The sequence below is a fragment of the Propithecus coquereli genome, unplaced genomic scaffold (assembly GCF_000956105.1).
Source record: "Propithecus coquereli isolate 6110/MARCELLA unplaced genomic scaffold, Pcoq_1.0 Scaffold2, whole genome shotgun sequence".
In the NCBI taxonomy this organism is placed as follows: Eukaryota; Metazoa; Chordata; class Mammalia; order Primates; family Indriidae; genus Propithecus; species Propithecus coquereli.
The window spans coordinates 12691698-12706150 of NW_012144966.1; positions in this window are offsets into that span (position 1 = coordinate 12691698).

Consider the following 14453-nt stretch of genomic DNA (forward strand, 5'->3'; position numbering starts at 1 on the left):
GGCAAACAAGTTGATAAATGTCATGGGGGAAAGAAGACAAGGTGATGACCGGCAGAATAATGCGCAGTGGGGAAGGTGGGGAGGGACAGCTACTGTAGGTAGGAAGGTCAGGGAAATTCCCTGTGAAGAGGCAACATTTAAGAGGGATCTGAAGGGCTTGTAGGCTCTAGGCAGAATGTTGGAGTGTAAAGAATGAGAAATTAGGAATTGAAGTACTGCATCTTTTATTTAATCTCTTATTAATTCAATGAATATTACTTTAAGCCTCTGCTACCTGTCAGTCACTGTGTTGTGTGCAGAAGGATACCTCAGAGAACAAAACAGACAAGATCCCTCATTCATGGCACTTAGAGTCTTGTAGAGAAGACAGCTGTTGATCAAGGAGTTTCCATTGTGATGTAAATTTTTGTAAAATTGACTACATCATTTTATAATAAGGTGTGAGGTATATCACATTAAGGGTGGAATACAAGATTCCAAAGAGGTGAAATTGATCCTTTGGGAGCCACAGGACATATAAACCTGTGTGGTTCCCAGGAGGTATAAGAAGATAACGCAGCAAGGAAAGGGAAATTTTACAACTATGCTGGACCTTGTGGAGGGCTGTTTGTACCTACAGTTACATTTAAGTAACCTAAAACCAAAAGAGGTGCAGAAGCCTCTGTTCCTCTCCTTTCTTGCTCCCAAAAGCTCTATCCCCTGCATCTCACATTCGATGTGTGTATGTATGTGTGTGAGTATGTGTGTGTGTGTGTGTGTGTGTGTGTGTGTAGGGGGGTGGATGGTAGGAAGGAAAGCTTTTGTTTCACTCTTTTGCAAACAAATGTGAAGAGCATGGCACCTTGTCACCATTCCAGCTACATATAAAAGAGAAAATCTGAAGAAAAAGAACAAAAGACACCCTGCATGTACTCTGATCTTAACTGATTGACTTGCTCATGAGAATGAAAGCACTATTCCCAATGCTGGAGTCGATAAAAATGTCCTTATCTTTGACTTTGATCTTTCCTTATGGAATAAGTAAGTAGAAAAGCATACTCTCTCCTGGACCAAAACAATGATGACTGAAACTCTTTACTAAGGTTATTATCAAAAGCAACACTTACTATGTCTCCTCTGTGTATAGTGCTCTCCTGAGCACGGCATCATCCCTATGGTGTTGTAGACTTCCAGACGCCCATGTGTATGTTAGAAAAATAACCCCTGAGAATCTCTGCTCAATAATGAGACAATAAGAGAAATGGGATCTAAAGAAAAAAAAAAAAAACGTTGTCACAGTTATATTGATTCTTTTATCAATGATTGATAAAAAATACTTTTGTGAGTTGAAATAGCTAATTCTTAGGTTTCTGTAAGCAATAAATAATCTCACCCCATCAGTTTAACTCAGTATTTTATGATAAAAGTAGAATCTTATTTAGCTTGCAAGACCTAAAACATTATGTTCTTTAAGTCAAAACAGTGGTCTGTCTTCCTCAGGGAAAGTATGAACCAAGTTTAGTGATAATTGCAGCTTTCCTTGGGCTAGGGTTTTCTGTCAATTTGAGTGGAGAAGCAATCTATCACCAGCACAGATTGGAAGAAGCACAAAAGTATCATAAAATATGACTTCTCCACCATCTTTCTTCAAGTTGCCTCTGAATGGAAAGGTATTTGGTGATACATAGATGACAAAGGTGACTATATATTAATAATAGTAAACCACAGCAAAGCTCTTGCATATTAAAAGCTAGTAAATACAAGTAGATAAAGACACTGTCAGTCTTTGTGGTTTGTAATGCTCAGGAATGCCCTATTTTCTCAAGACAAGAACAGAAACTGAATCATAGAAACTTATCCATCAGAGGACGGACGATTCTCTGAAGAATCATCAACCTATTTCCTGTGGTTTTCTACGCTAAAGGAGGAAGAAAAATAGTTTGGAGAATCCAGTATGACTCTCGTTATATGATTGCTTTATTGCCACATTTATTTCCTGATTTGCTGTGCATTGGTTAATATTTGGTTAAAAATAAAGAGGTAGTGTTGAGTTGAAACAACCATTCCTACAAAGGCAGGCCCTTGGATGTGGAGAATACAAAATTAAATTCATAGCTTATAAGCAAATAATTAAAAGATAAGCATGCAATTACAGATCATGTAAAACCCTATCAAAAGAGTATATGAAATACTAAGGCTTGAAAATTATTTAAGAGTTTTACCATGTATAAAATCACTTATAACATGCAAAGAGTATTCTAATTCTAAAATTAAAAAGGATGCTTAGAATGTAAATATGAATGATACTTAAGGAGAAAAATGAAAACTTTAAGAAAAAGTTAAAAAAACAATTATTGCTATACTAAATTGACAGTAGAGATTATAAAATTATACTTCAGACAAATTATTAATCTATTGCAGGGATCAGAGGAAAAAACTATCAAAAGTCATTGCTAATTCCCAAACACTGTTATTAGTATTTTATTCTTATAAAGGTTTATTCCTATATTTGAATAAGAGCACATAACATTTTGAAGTAGTCATCCTTTAAATATGACATTAACATTATAAAATCCAAGTGGTATATTTACATTTCTTTCTACCAGATTCTTGATCTCCTTTTCCGCTGGGAAGAGACTGCATTACTACTAAATCAGTGAAAATCTTGGCCGAAAACAAAACTAACCTTTATTTCTAAGTCCCTTTTTTTCATACTTTTCTTAAATTAGAAACCATTAAGTTGACTTAAAAGTCATGCTCTTCTAGCTCATGCCAAGCTATTAAAAATTCTGCCTTTATCAATTTAAGCAGAATGGGTAATGATACTTGCAACCTATGGTAACTTGAGGGTTAACTCTATTGAAATGTATATTATCAAATATTTAAAAGGAAAAGACAAACACAAAGCTAGTAGTTGGTCAAATATAGGAACAGCTTATATACTTAAAAGAAAGAAAATATATCTTAGAATGTTAAAGAGGAAGAAGTTGAGCCTTTGACATGTCAACCAGAGAAACAAATAAAAGAAGCTCAGTTTAGAAATGTAATAAATAGAACCTGAGTAATAATCATTAAGCACTAAATAACCAGCATGATTTCCTAAACAAACATTGATAGTTCCAGATGCTATAAGTACAAGTAGCCTCAGTGTGACAAGATGAAAAAAAGAAATTTCTTCTCTGACATGGCTCCACTTGTATTGTTTTTATGGCATGAATCAAAGAGTGCATTTTATCAGTACAAGTACCAGTATATCAGTAGAAGCAAGGTATGTTAGAAAATTTCAATAGGAAATAAAAGAAAATTTAAACATATACTCAGAATTTCCAGATAAATGTCTCACGTTTACAGGTTTAAGTAACTAACAAAATAAATACAAAATAAATAACAATCCTAGAACCTGACTACCTTTTAACAGAAGAAAGATTCTTCTCCTACAAATAGGTCAATCTCTGCACATAATTCATATTTAAGAACATATTAAAGATGAACATTTGAAAAGGTACAACGTCTAAATCAATGGGAAGAGTATTGAACTAGAAATCATGTGACCAAAATGTGGGGCTGGCTTTACCATTTATAGCCATGTGGCATGTCATGAAGATGTCTGTATCTAATATGTCTGTATCCTCATCTGTGAAATGAGAAAAAAAAAAAAAGCCCGATTGATTAAATTAATGCTTAATGTTTTATTTTGGAGAGGTGAAGAGTGAGGAGCATATGTATAAAGATACTTTGAAAAGAATTAGACATTTTATAATTATAAGGTATTATTACTGTTTAAAGTAGGGGGTTTTGGGGGTAAACTCACAATTAATGGACGTGGTGAGCATTGTAGAGGGGAAGGGCATGCCTCTAATCCCCGCTTGGGTGAGGCAAAGTCATAAAATGTAACCAAAATGTTTGTACCCTCATAATATCCTGACATAAAAAAAAAAGTTCTATTCAATATATGAATCAGGTTTTATGTAGCACAGAGCAGAGGGCTGGTAACCTAATTAAGATTTAAAAACTAGGCTATAATAAAATTTTTAAAAATGCTATCAAGTTGGAGTTTGCCTCTAAAACTTGAAAATTTGGGTATTTTGAAAATAAGCAAAAACAAACATTAGTGAGTGAATTTTTAATCATGAAGAATTAGGATTAATATTTATTTCTACAATTCTGCTTATCCTGAATGCTCGCTGCTCAGAAATTGGTCCAAGAGAAAAAAAGCAAATTATCCCTTTATGGGATTCCAAAAGGAGGTCAGTGCCTCCCTTAGCATGTTTCCGATTATTCTGGGAAAGTGCCACGCTGAACTGCCAGGGAGAAAGCATTCTGAGGTGTAGCTGCATCAGGGCCACAGCCCTGCCGTGGATACAAAGTGGATGCCTGCTGAGGTCTCCGGACATCTGTGGAAGCTATGGGCCCTGCCATTATTTGAATGGGGTGGATTTGCTAATTGATGGCTCAGTTTACTCCCCTGCTAAAATCTGCTCTGCAATGTGGACTCAGCTAAAACTCAGTTTGGGCCAGTCCCAGTGTCTGCTTAGGAGCTGTGGTCAACACAAGCTGAAACCTGTGCACACAGCACGGCAGGTGAGCGCCCTTTAAGGGTGCAATCTCACCCATTAGATACCATTGGAAATGCATGTTTGGGGAAAAGTAATCATCCTGTCCCACTAATCACAGACGTCGCTCTTCTACACAGGTGGAAGTCCATGATAGGGGTACTAGCAGCATTTCTTTTAGGATTTGAAGAAGAAAGTCGTACAAAACCCTCTGATTATGACTCAGTTTAGTGTATTAATGAGTGTAGATATAACTCAATGCTCTCCTTTAGGAATAGGAGCTCAGCTTACACCTCACAGTGGCCCATCTGTTGCCCTTTATAAGAAATTTGCCCAGATTACATACGCTCTCTGTGATGGTTTCATTGTTATTTAAATCCTAGTAATCAGAGTCTCCACATCCTTTGACCTGACTTCTTAATAAACGGGCTGACCACTAAACTCCGATTTCATAAGAAACAACCTCACTTCGTGTTTATACCCAGCTCCGTGGTAATATAAACTATTGGAAAATATTGGATACAAAAGGAATGACAATAAATTTAGGAGAACACATAGTGGAGAGGCTCAGTCAAAATCGCCAAGTTATTTGACTATTTTTTTCTATGAAATGATGAAAGTATTCAAGTATATTGAAAACAAGTTCATGAAAAAATTACTTTGCTTGTTTCTGATGAGGAAACCAAGTATAACTTCAGTGAAAGCACATCCAGCTTAGATTTGTAATTAACACTTATTTCTCCATATTAGAACTCTTAAATTGGCAAGACTGAACTCTATATTGCAAAACACTACCAAAAAAAAAATCAAAGCCAATCACCATTTAAGACAGGTAGGTTAATAGCACTAGAAATATTAAATTGGAGCAGATAATAAATTACTCAACATAGAAAAACTATAATATTAGCTTTCCCTAGATAATTTATTTTTTATTAACCAACCTATTTAAAGCAAATATATGCCATATACACACACACACACACACACACACACACACATATATATATATGCATATAAAAGTCTAGGATTATAAATGATTGCAGAGTGTAAGTTTCTTTAGGTAAATGGTCTTTATTGACCAAATTAGACATTACTGTTCAAGAATAAGTATGGAAAACAAATGACTATAATCACTATAACAATAATGACTTAATTGGCTAAGTTATAGGTAGAATGATGTAAAATACACAGAACCCTGAGCTTCCAAGCCAGATTCTCCCAAAGTATGTTTGGGTGATAAGCTGGGTGTTTAGGAAGACATTATATCTCTTTCAGCATATCAGCATCATTATTTTATTTGTGATAAAAATAGATTTTTATTACTTAAAATACCTTTTCCCAAATTACATTTACTATCAGGGCACAACTCTTTTTTTTTCATATTAACCATTTCCACATTTTTAAAACTACTATTTTGAAAAGTTTAAGAAATTCTTCTTTAAATATAATATCATAATAGTTCTCTGTCCTCCCAGAGAGCAACACATCACGAAGAGCAAAATGCATAGGATTTGCCTAGGATGTACTAAATTTAGCCAAGAAAGGAGCTCATTTCTGCCCTCAACACATAAGTATAAAGTGATGGATGCACTATGAACCCAGAGCAATAAAAAGGAAAGGGTGGATAAATTGACTTAATGTGGTGTTGATAAAATTTGCTTTCCCCCCAACATGGTTTTTTTCCATATTCAATCCCTAAAAATTGAGATTCAATCATCATTTCAGAATATTATCATCCCTTACCTCTTTACCTTTTAAATTCCCATTACAATTGTTTTCATTCATTCAACAAAAGACCTCCAAGAATGCTTCCATTTAGTTTAAGGAAAGTGTGGTGTACAGTATATAAATAAAGTCTAGATATTTGGATATTCATATAACCATCCACATACAACCACTAACTCATTTATAAGAAAAATCTGATCTTAAATAAACTTCATTATTAAAAAATTCTCATCAAAAGTAATCGAAAGAATACATGGGAAATATGGACTTTTTGCCATGGAATGGTCACTTCCCTACAGTCCAACTGAAGAGTAATAGGACTTTCAAGACTTAATGACCTCACTATTTTGCCCTTAATTATTGCAAAATCCTCCTATTAGCTTGCTATGTCCTTCCACCCAACCCTGTTCCAAACTATTCACACTACTGGGGGATCTTTTCTATATGAATCTTACAAAGTCTGAACATGAAAATCTGATGGAATCCTGTGTCTTTGTATAAAATCCTACAAGGCTGGTGGCGGGAGCAGCAGTCTGCATGACAGCTCCTCTCCTCAGCGTGGCTTACAAGGTTCCTCCTCATCTGGGACCTGCTTCATTTCTAGCCCCATCTCTCAACATCATCAGCTTCATCTCTTTACTGTGGCCTTTCTAAATATTTTTCGTACCTTAATCTTCCAGACTTATTATTTCAATGTTTTTGCAAATGTTTCTTCCACACTTGAAACACCAGCTCTTCTCCCCTGTCTGCCTCCCTCACTCCTGCTCACCCCATTCCCTTGATGGGGTCTGACGTCCTCTGTGGTGTTTCTGTAAGATTCTCTGCTCACCACACTTGGCATCTACCATGCTCTCATGTAATTATGCATGCAGCTGTCTCTTTCAATAAAATACAATTTCCCCAAGACCGGAGATCATATCTTTCCTGTCTTCATGACTAACTCGTTAGGCTTCATTGGAGGCAGTACTGACCAGTAGCCAAGTGCACAGATACTGCAGCCAGAGTGCCTGGGTTCATATCCCAGGGTTGCCACTTCTTAGCTGTGTGACCTAGTGCAACTTACCTAACCTTTCTGTGCCTCAGTATCCTCATAAGTAAAATGGGAATAATAATAATATTCACCTGACAACATTGTGAGGATCAAGTGAATTAATATATGTAAATGCTTAGAACATGCCTGGCACCTGTATTAGTGTTAGCAGTCATTCTGGCCTCCCCACCTCCAGTGTCTGACATACAGTAGGTAATGCACAAAACTTAGTTGCAAAAATTAATGGGTGATAAAATATAGGTACATCAAGTATAATGATTTTTCAATTATCCCCTTTCATTATTTTGCATTTTACTCCTTATTCTTAATTATTGGTCCATTCATTCAACAGGTATTTATTATCTACTCCAATAGGACTGAGGATTATCTTGAAAATGCCCACTTCATTTTATAGAGGGCTTTGAAAAAAAGTGCTTCTCAGAAAAATGATAGAATTGGATAAAACTCATTCTCCTTCTAGAGTGCTCATAATAATAGCCTCCAGTTAAGTTTAAACTGGGAGCTCTCTGGGGTCTTCCCAAAGGTGAAGAAAATGATTACAACTTCTGATTTTTTTTCATTTCCAATTTGTGTGAGCTTTTTAACTTCTTTCAGCACCTTACCTAACTATTATGCAATCAAGATCAAAGACAATTTCTTAGGGAAAAAAAGAAGTAAATCTACTGTGAAGCTAGTTGTTTCATAAAACTATATCTTCTAAAAAACAAACCTCATAAAAGAACTGACCAAGAGAAATCATTGGAAACCTCATAAGAATTGGCAAAAACATCTACGAAATTAAAACTTGTTTTCAAAAAATCCAATTAAAAACAACAATGGACATGATCAAATGTACTATTGCCCCATACTGCAATTTTTAATCTTCTTGCAAAGAAATGTGCCAAGCTAGGCTGCTGCTTTCTAACTTGATTTCCCATTGCCTTTCATAATCTGTTCTTCCTGCACTATATACATTCTCCTCCATCTTGGACCTTGTCTCTGGGGAAGGAAGGCTCTGGTAACATTGGGGACAAATGATTTGTATTCTCTGTGTGCTGTGAGGGTATGGAGGTCTTTCTGGAGAATGAGAGAAGAACAGGGGTTAAGTGTGTTCATCTCCAATTATTTCTTTCTGTGCATCTCTTCTCTCCTCCTATACTTCCTGCCCTCCTTTTTATTCCAACAATGTCATAGGCCCTATGTCCATGGTGGCAATAATGTAGGTCCTGAGTTACTGCTGTTTCTGGTTAACAAGGTCTAGCATAGCATAGGCTGGTCTAGGCACAGGTAAGGTAGCTTATTATAGGCAGAGATTGGGAGCAGGCACTTTATGTTGAGTTCAGCGACATCCCCAACACATGTGAAGCGCTGGCACCCAGTTCCTACCAGATGAGCACCTGCTACATGCCAGGCATCGTGCTAGCTGCTGGGGATGCAAAGACGAAAGGCAGTGCAGCCCTTTCACGTGACTCTGGGCTAGTTAATTCACTCATTATTCATTCAGGCATAATGCCCATTTTATGAAGTTGTTAAAAGGATGAAGTGAATAAACTTCTAGTACAGTCCTTCACACATAGGAGGTGTTCAAAAGTGATAACCATTATTTTTGGTGATGACGGTGATGATGATGAGGAGGAGGAGGATGGCAAGTCATTCTAGTCTTCCAGGAGTCTAATGTCTAGTGAGGTTTGAGGAACACAAAAGAATCTGCCATACCTAATCATTGTGCTTTTAAAAAATTTAAAAGACAGTGCAAACCATGATTATTGTTTGGTCTTTCATTTTCTTAATTTTGTATAACGGGTCCAAGGGTAGGCCATGGAAGGATCGGATATGCCACTTTGAGAACGACAATTCTGATTCCTACACAAGAGATTCCTGATAACTGGGGAGTGAATAAGCCTCTTCTGGTAAAGGGAATCCAGCAGGAAAGCGGCATCACTTTCAGAGGAGGCACAAGGTACCTTGCATGTCGGTTACCCCAACTTAAAGGTAGAGAAGGCTGAGAACCCCAGAGCTGAAGGCCGCGTGCACAGAGAGGGGTCTTGCTTAGAGACTTCCACTTTGGGGATGAGAAAAAGCCTTTGGGAAGGTGCTGAGGCTTCCTCCACTCACGATTAAGGAAAATTAAAAGATGGGTAGGGAAGCCTAGGGCAGTTACATTTTTCCTTCAGCAACCTTTATTGTGCACTGATTGCAGGTCAGGAAAAGTGCTCGGGTGCTAAGGGAAAGCTGGTGAACAGGAGTCTGGGTTCTCACCCTTACAGAGCTCATAGGTTAGTGAGGGGCAGACAATAACAAAATAAAGAAAAAATGAGTAAATAGTAACAAACTGTGACAAGTGTGTGAAGGAGATGGCTTGCTTTGTGTGGATGCTCTCAGTGCCCCACACCATGTTCCCTGGAAATGTAGGGGGCTAAGGCCCCAGAGGGCCATGCTCAGGCACAGGGGTCCTAGCTGGTGGATGAATGCCCCAGCCTTCATCCTTCAGAGGGAGAATTTTGGAATGAATCCACAGGGCTCTTCAGAGAGTCCCCAGCCGGAAGAAGCCCCATAGCCCACAGAGGTGGCAATGATTGCTTCCTCTCCTTGTTCTCACTTCCTGCTCCCTCAACGCTGCTTACTAAAATCACTTCGCAGATAATCTAACTGCATCAAGCCCTTGTCCAAGGCTCTGCTTTCAGGGGCACTCAAACTAAGACCTTGTGAGAGAGAAAAGAGTGCTGGGGAGGGCAACCTCGACCTGAAGGGTGAAGAGGTAGCACATCACACAGAGAGGTCTAGGAGCAGGGAACTGCGTGTGCAGACCCTGGAGACGGCAAGGGATTGGAGGGTGTGAGGAACAGAAGCCGCTCAGGTGGCGGGACAGTAGTTAGGGAGGCAGTGAGTGGCTGCAGACCGCTCTGGAAAGAGAGGTAGAACAAAGATGCTATCAGGGTGTTCTGGGAAAGCAAGGGGTGCGTCCTCTCGCTAGAATGCCGGTATCAGCAGAGATTGACTGGGGGACTGGGAGAGATGAACATCATAGAATTTTGTGTCAACTAGCTTCTTGGTTCTTCTAGCCCAGATAGTTCGTCATTCTTGCATAGGGGATGTTTGGGTATATTCGGGATATATCCTCTCGCCTCTTTCTCCCTTGTCATAAAAACTTTGGTAACTTGCCTAATGACCTTGGCATTAAAAAAAAAAAAAAAATCCGAACTCCTTTTCACAATACTCAAACCCATGTCTGGCCATCTCAGACTTGGGTTTGAATTTCAATTCTGCCAGTTACAGCTGCATGGCTGACCTTGAACAGGCTGCTTAATTGTCTTCACTCTTCTTCATCTGATAAAAGAAATAAACTCATAGGATGTATGTGAAGATTATGTAAGCAAACATATGCATTAAGCACTTAATGCAGCAGTTCAGCATTTGACCCATAGGAATAGCCCAGTAAGTGATAATTTTCTGCAACAAAAAAACCCAACAACGTACATATTCGTCTTTAATTAGAATGGGAAAAAATGCAGCTCAAAGATTCAAGTAAGGAACTCTAATATTTTCTCTGCAATTTTTTATCTATGTTCACAAGAGAGACTGGTCTATAATTTTTCTGTCTTATGATACGCTTTATTATGTTTTTGTTTCAAGGTTACACTGGCCACTCAAAATGAGTTAAAATTATTTCCCCTTTCTCTAGTCTCTGAAAGAATTTGTGCAGAAATAGTGTTAATTCTTCTTTAAATATTTGTAAGAATTCACCTGTAAACTTATCTAGACATAGGGTTTTCTTTGTGAGATTTATAATTACGGGTTCAATTTCTTTAATAAGAAATCTTTGATATTTGATTTATGTTATTGTTACTTTTGTTTAGTTGTATATTTCAAGGAATGTATCCATTTTGTCAAAATTTTCAAAGTTTTTGGCATAAAGTTGTTTATAATATCTACTTATGATTGCTCTAATAAATTTGCATGTAAAGTTTCAAAAAAAATAAAAAATTAACTTTAAATATAAAAAAAAGAAAAATCCAAGTGTCCTTTCAGAGTTATAGGGTGCTGAACACGTGCAAACAAAGCTTTGAGATCACCTAAGTACTCCTGATGAAAGAAGTTATGAATTTCATATGAAAGTATAATATACTGATATTTTAGGCTATGACTCAAATATGTAGCCTTGAGTATAATTTTCCTGCTTTCTGATGAGTAACAAACAATAATATTTAGTAACGCTCTCATTCGTTAATTGGTATTTTTACGTAAATCTTACCAAAGCCTCCCTGGTAATATGTAGTCTGGTATTAGAGTGTGATGGCTTCCAGGCTATGCCTGTGCATTTTTAGAAGAGCCTCCTAGAGAATGGGCTTCCTTCTGGAGCTGAATAACCAACAAGGACTGCACACTGTGAGACTTTTTAGTAAAGTACCTTGAATTCTGATTTTCCAACTTGTTAAAGTACTTTCCAGTTGATGATGCTATGTCCTGAATTAAATTCGAGTTACTAATGTTAAGCATTTATTGTTTTTTATGGCAATGATGCATTCAGTGGGGTTAAGATAGTTTTTTGAAATAGAAATTATGCAAATGTGGAAACTGGATGAAACCATATGGATAAGCAATTCTGCCCTCCTACAAATTCACTTGTCTTAAAAAGTCATTATCATTCTTTTGTTGCATATTTGAAGCATCCTATAGATAAGCACACTGATGCTTGAAGAAGTTGCTACTGGGAAGGCCTTATTTTCAAGGTTCATAATAAAGAAATTCTGCAACGTTATTATAGAATATTCACCAACTGATGCTCTTTCAAAAAAGTATTCACAGCCATTGTGTATGATTTGTGAATAAAATAGAACATTAAAATGAGCATTCAAAACATTAGCATATTAATCATATACTTCCATATGGTGCTTACAGTCTGTCTCCATTGTGTATCTCCAAAGTTATTTGATTTTAAACTTGTATGGGGACTTTATAAACGCTTGGTCAATCATTGATTGTCTTTGCAATATTTAGCTATTCTGACCTAAAGCGATATGAAGCTAAGTATGACACCAGGATGCTGTAAAAATTGAAGTATTTGCTTCTGGTCCAAATTTTTAGGGTTTGGGGTTATTTAAGGGGAAGAACATAAATTTCAATACTGGCTAATAATTGTAATTGAACAATGGGTTAATGAAAGCATTCTTTTCTAAGAGTCAAATCATTTAGTGATTAATAGTCAGCTATTAAAATTACGTCATATGTTGCTGCACCACAAATTCAATCAGGTCTTTGCATAAATTCTACCTCATCTTTCCTTTCTTGTTTCCAGACTCAATAAATGTCAACTACATAGGCAGCAAATGACACAGAAGCCCCTGGCCCTTGTTTCCTAAATACGGCTTTTGCATGAAGACATCAGAAAAAATAAGAGCTTATTGAATACTTACTGTGTTTCTCTAAACTAAACTCTTAAAAATAATCTTATTTAATTTTTTACAACATGGCAATGAGGCAGATACTATTTTTAGCATCTCCATTAGGGAAACAAAAAGGAATAGAATGTGCCGAGGTTAAGGAGTATGACAAATACGCAGTGCTGGTGGAAGGCAGAAGAGGGACTCAGAGCCAGCTGTGTCTGCGTCCAAAGCCCACAACCTTAACCAGTGTGCTGTGCTGTGTTTTGTCTACATCAAACTTTTCCTGACCTCTTTCACTGCCCGTAAAGCCAATCCAATCTATTCTGCATAGTGCTCACATTACTGTCACATTATATCCTGGGGCACTGACCTGTATTTCATCAAATTTAATACTTACTGATGCTCGAGTTTTCTTTATCTTACCAAAAGGTTTTCACATGATTATATCAAGTCTATTTTATGGCTGATGGCAATTTTAAGGTGTCATTGATTTTAAGATGCATCCTAATTTCATTGTGGTTAAAGTAAAAAAAAAATTAATGTTTTAAAGTCAATGTAGTACAATAAATATTGATTAGTGTTGATGGTCAAAGTCCTTTAAATGTAGTTTTGAGCCTTACTCAGCAATCTGATTTTGATTTACCTGTCACTAACATATGATCAAAAAAAAATCATTTAATTGTAACACAGCCTAATCAGCATTTTCAAACCATGTATCATGTTCATTGACTCCGGGGTGACCTCCGTTCAAGCAGCCACAATCAGAATCAGCCACATCCTTTCTCTTTCCAGAATTAAAAAGAAATTATGGTGACTATAAAACTTAGTAATTGGTGACAGGTTTCATGCTAACCATTTGGGTTGGAAATATTTTGTATTTGTAGAATCACAGAGCCTTGAGTTAGAAGAAATCCTTATATTCCAGCTGGTCCAATCTCCCACCCTGGGTAGGAATTCCTGGTGACAGATCATTATGCACCCTGGGTGGCTGTGCTATATGGCAGAACAAATAAATTCTCTGCTGATTTAAGTAGGTAAAATGTGATATATTTTCACCTCGCAAAGTAAAAGATTCAAAATATCGGGTACAATATTATGTTGCAAAATCTGTACCAAATATCTTCATTGCTCATGACAGGTGGTAACAATAGCACTGAGCACCCCAGGGTCTAGACTCCTCCATGATGATTGGCCCCAGGAGACCACCACTGACTCCTGCGTGCTGCAAACCTGTGTGGTAAATAAAACCTGTTTGTGCTCACTTGGTATCCTTGCAACAGCGAATCCTGCTTTGCCCCATGACAGCTATCTGAATGGCAGCCTCTTGAGTATCCTCCTGACAAGTTCTCTTTCGCTGTCCAGCCTTTACATCCTTGTGTTAGCAATTTTATTATTCTGGTCAACACATTTCTGCAGTAACAATAAAGTACCAGTTAGATAATTCTATAGTGCTTTGCTTGCTATGAATAATAATTAAATGGCTATGAACAATAATGACAGCGAATTTTTTTATTGAACACTATGCTAAATGCTTTACATGTATTATGTCACCACTATCACTTATTAAATTTTCATAACTTATCCATCATCAGACTACCTGACTTAATGCCCAAGTTTTCAGCCTCAACCCTAACTCACTAGCGAGAAGCGGAGATTATGAAACTTGGCCTAGAGAATTTATAGGAAGTGTCTAAGTTCATATTGCCAGAAAGTGGTGAAATTCAAAGTTATGTTCTATGTTTTGCTTCTTAGTCTGTAGCTCTTTCTTTTTTTCGTTTTTTA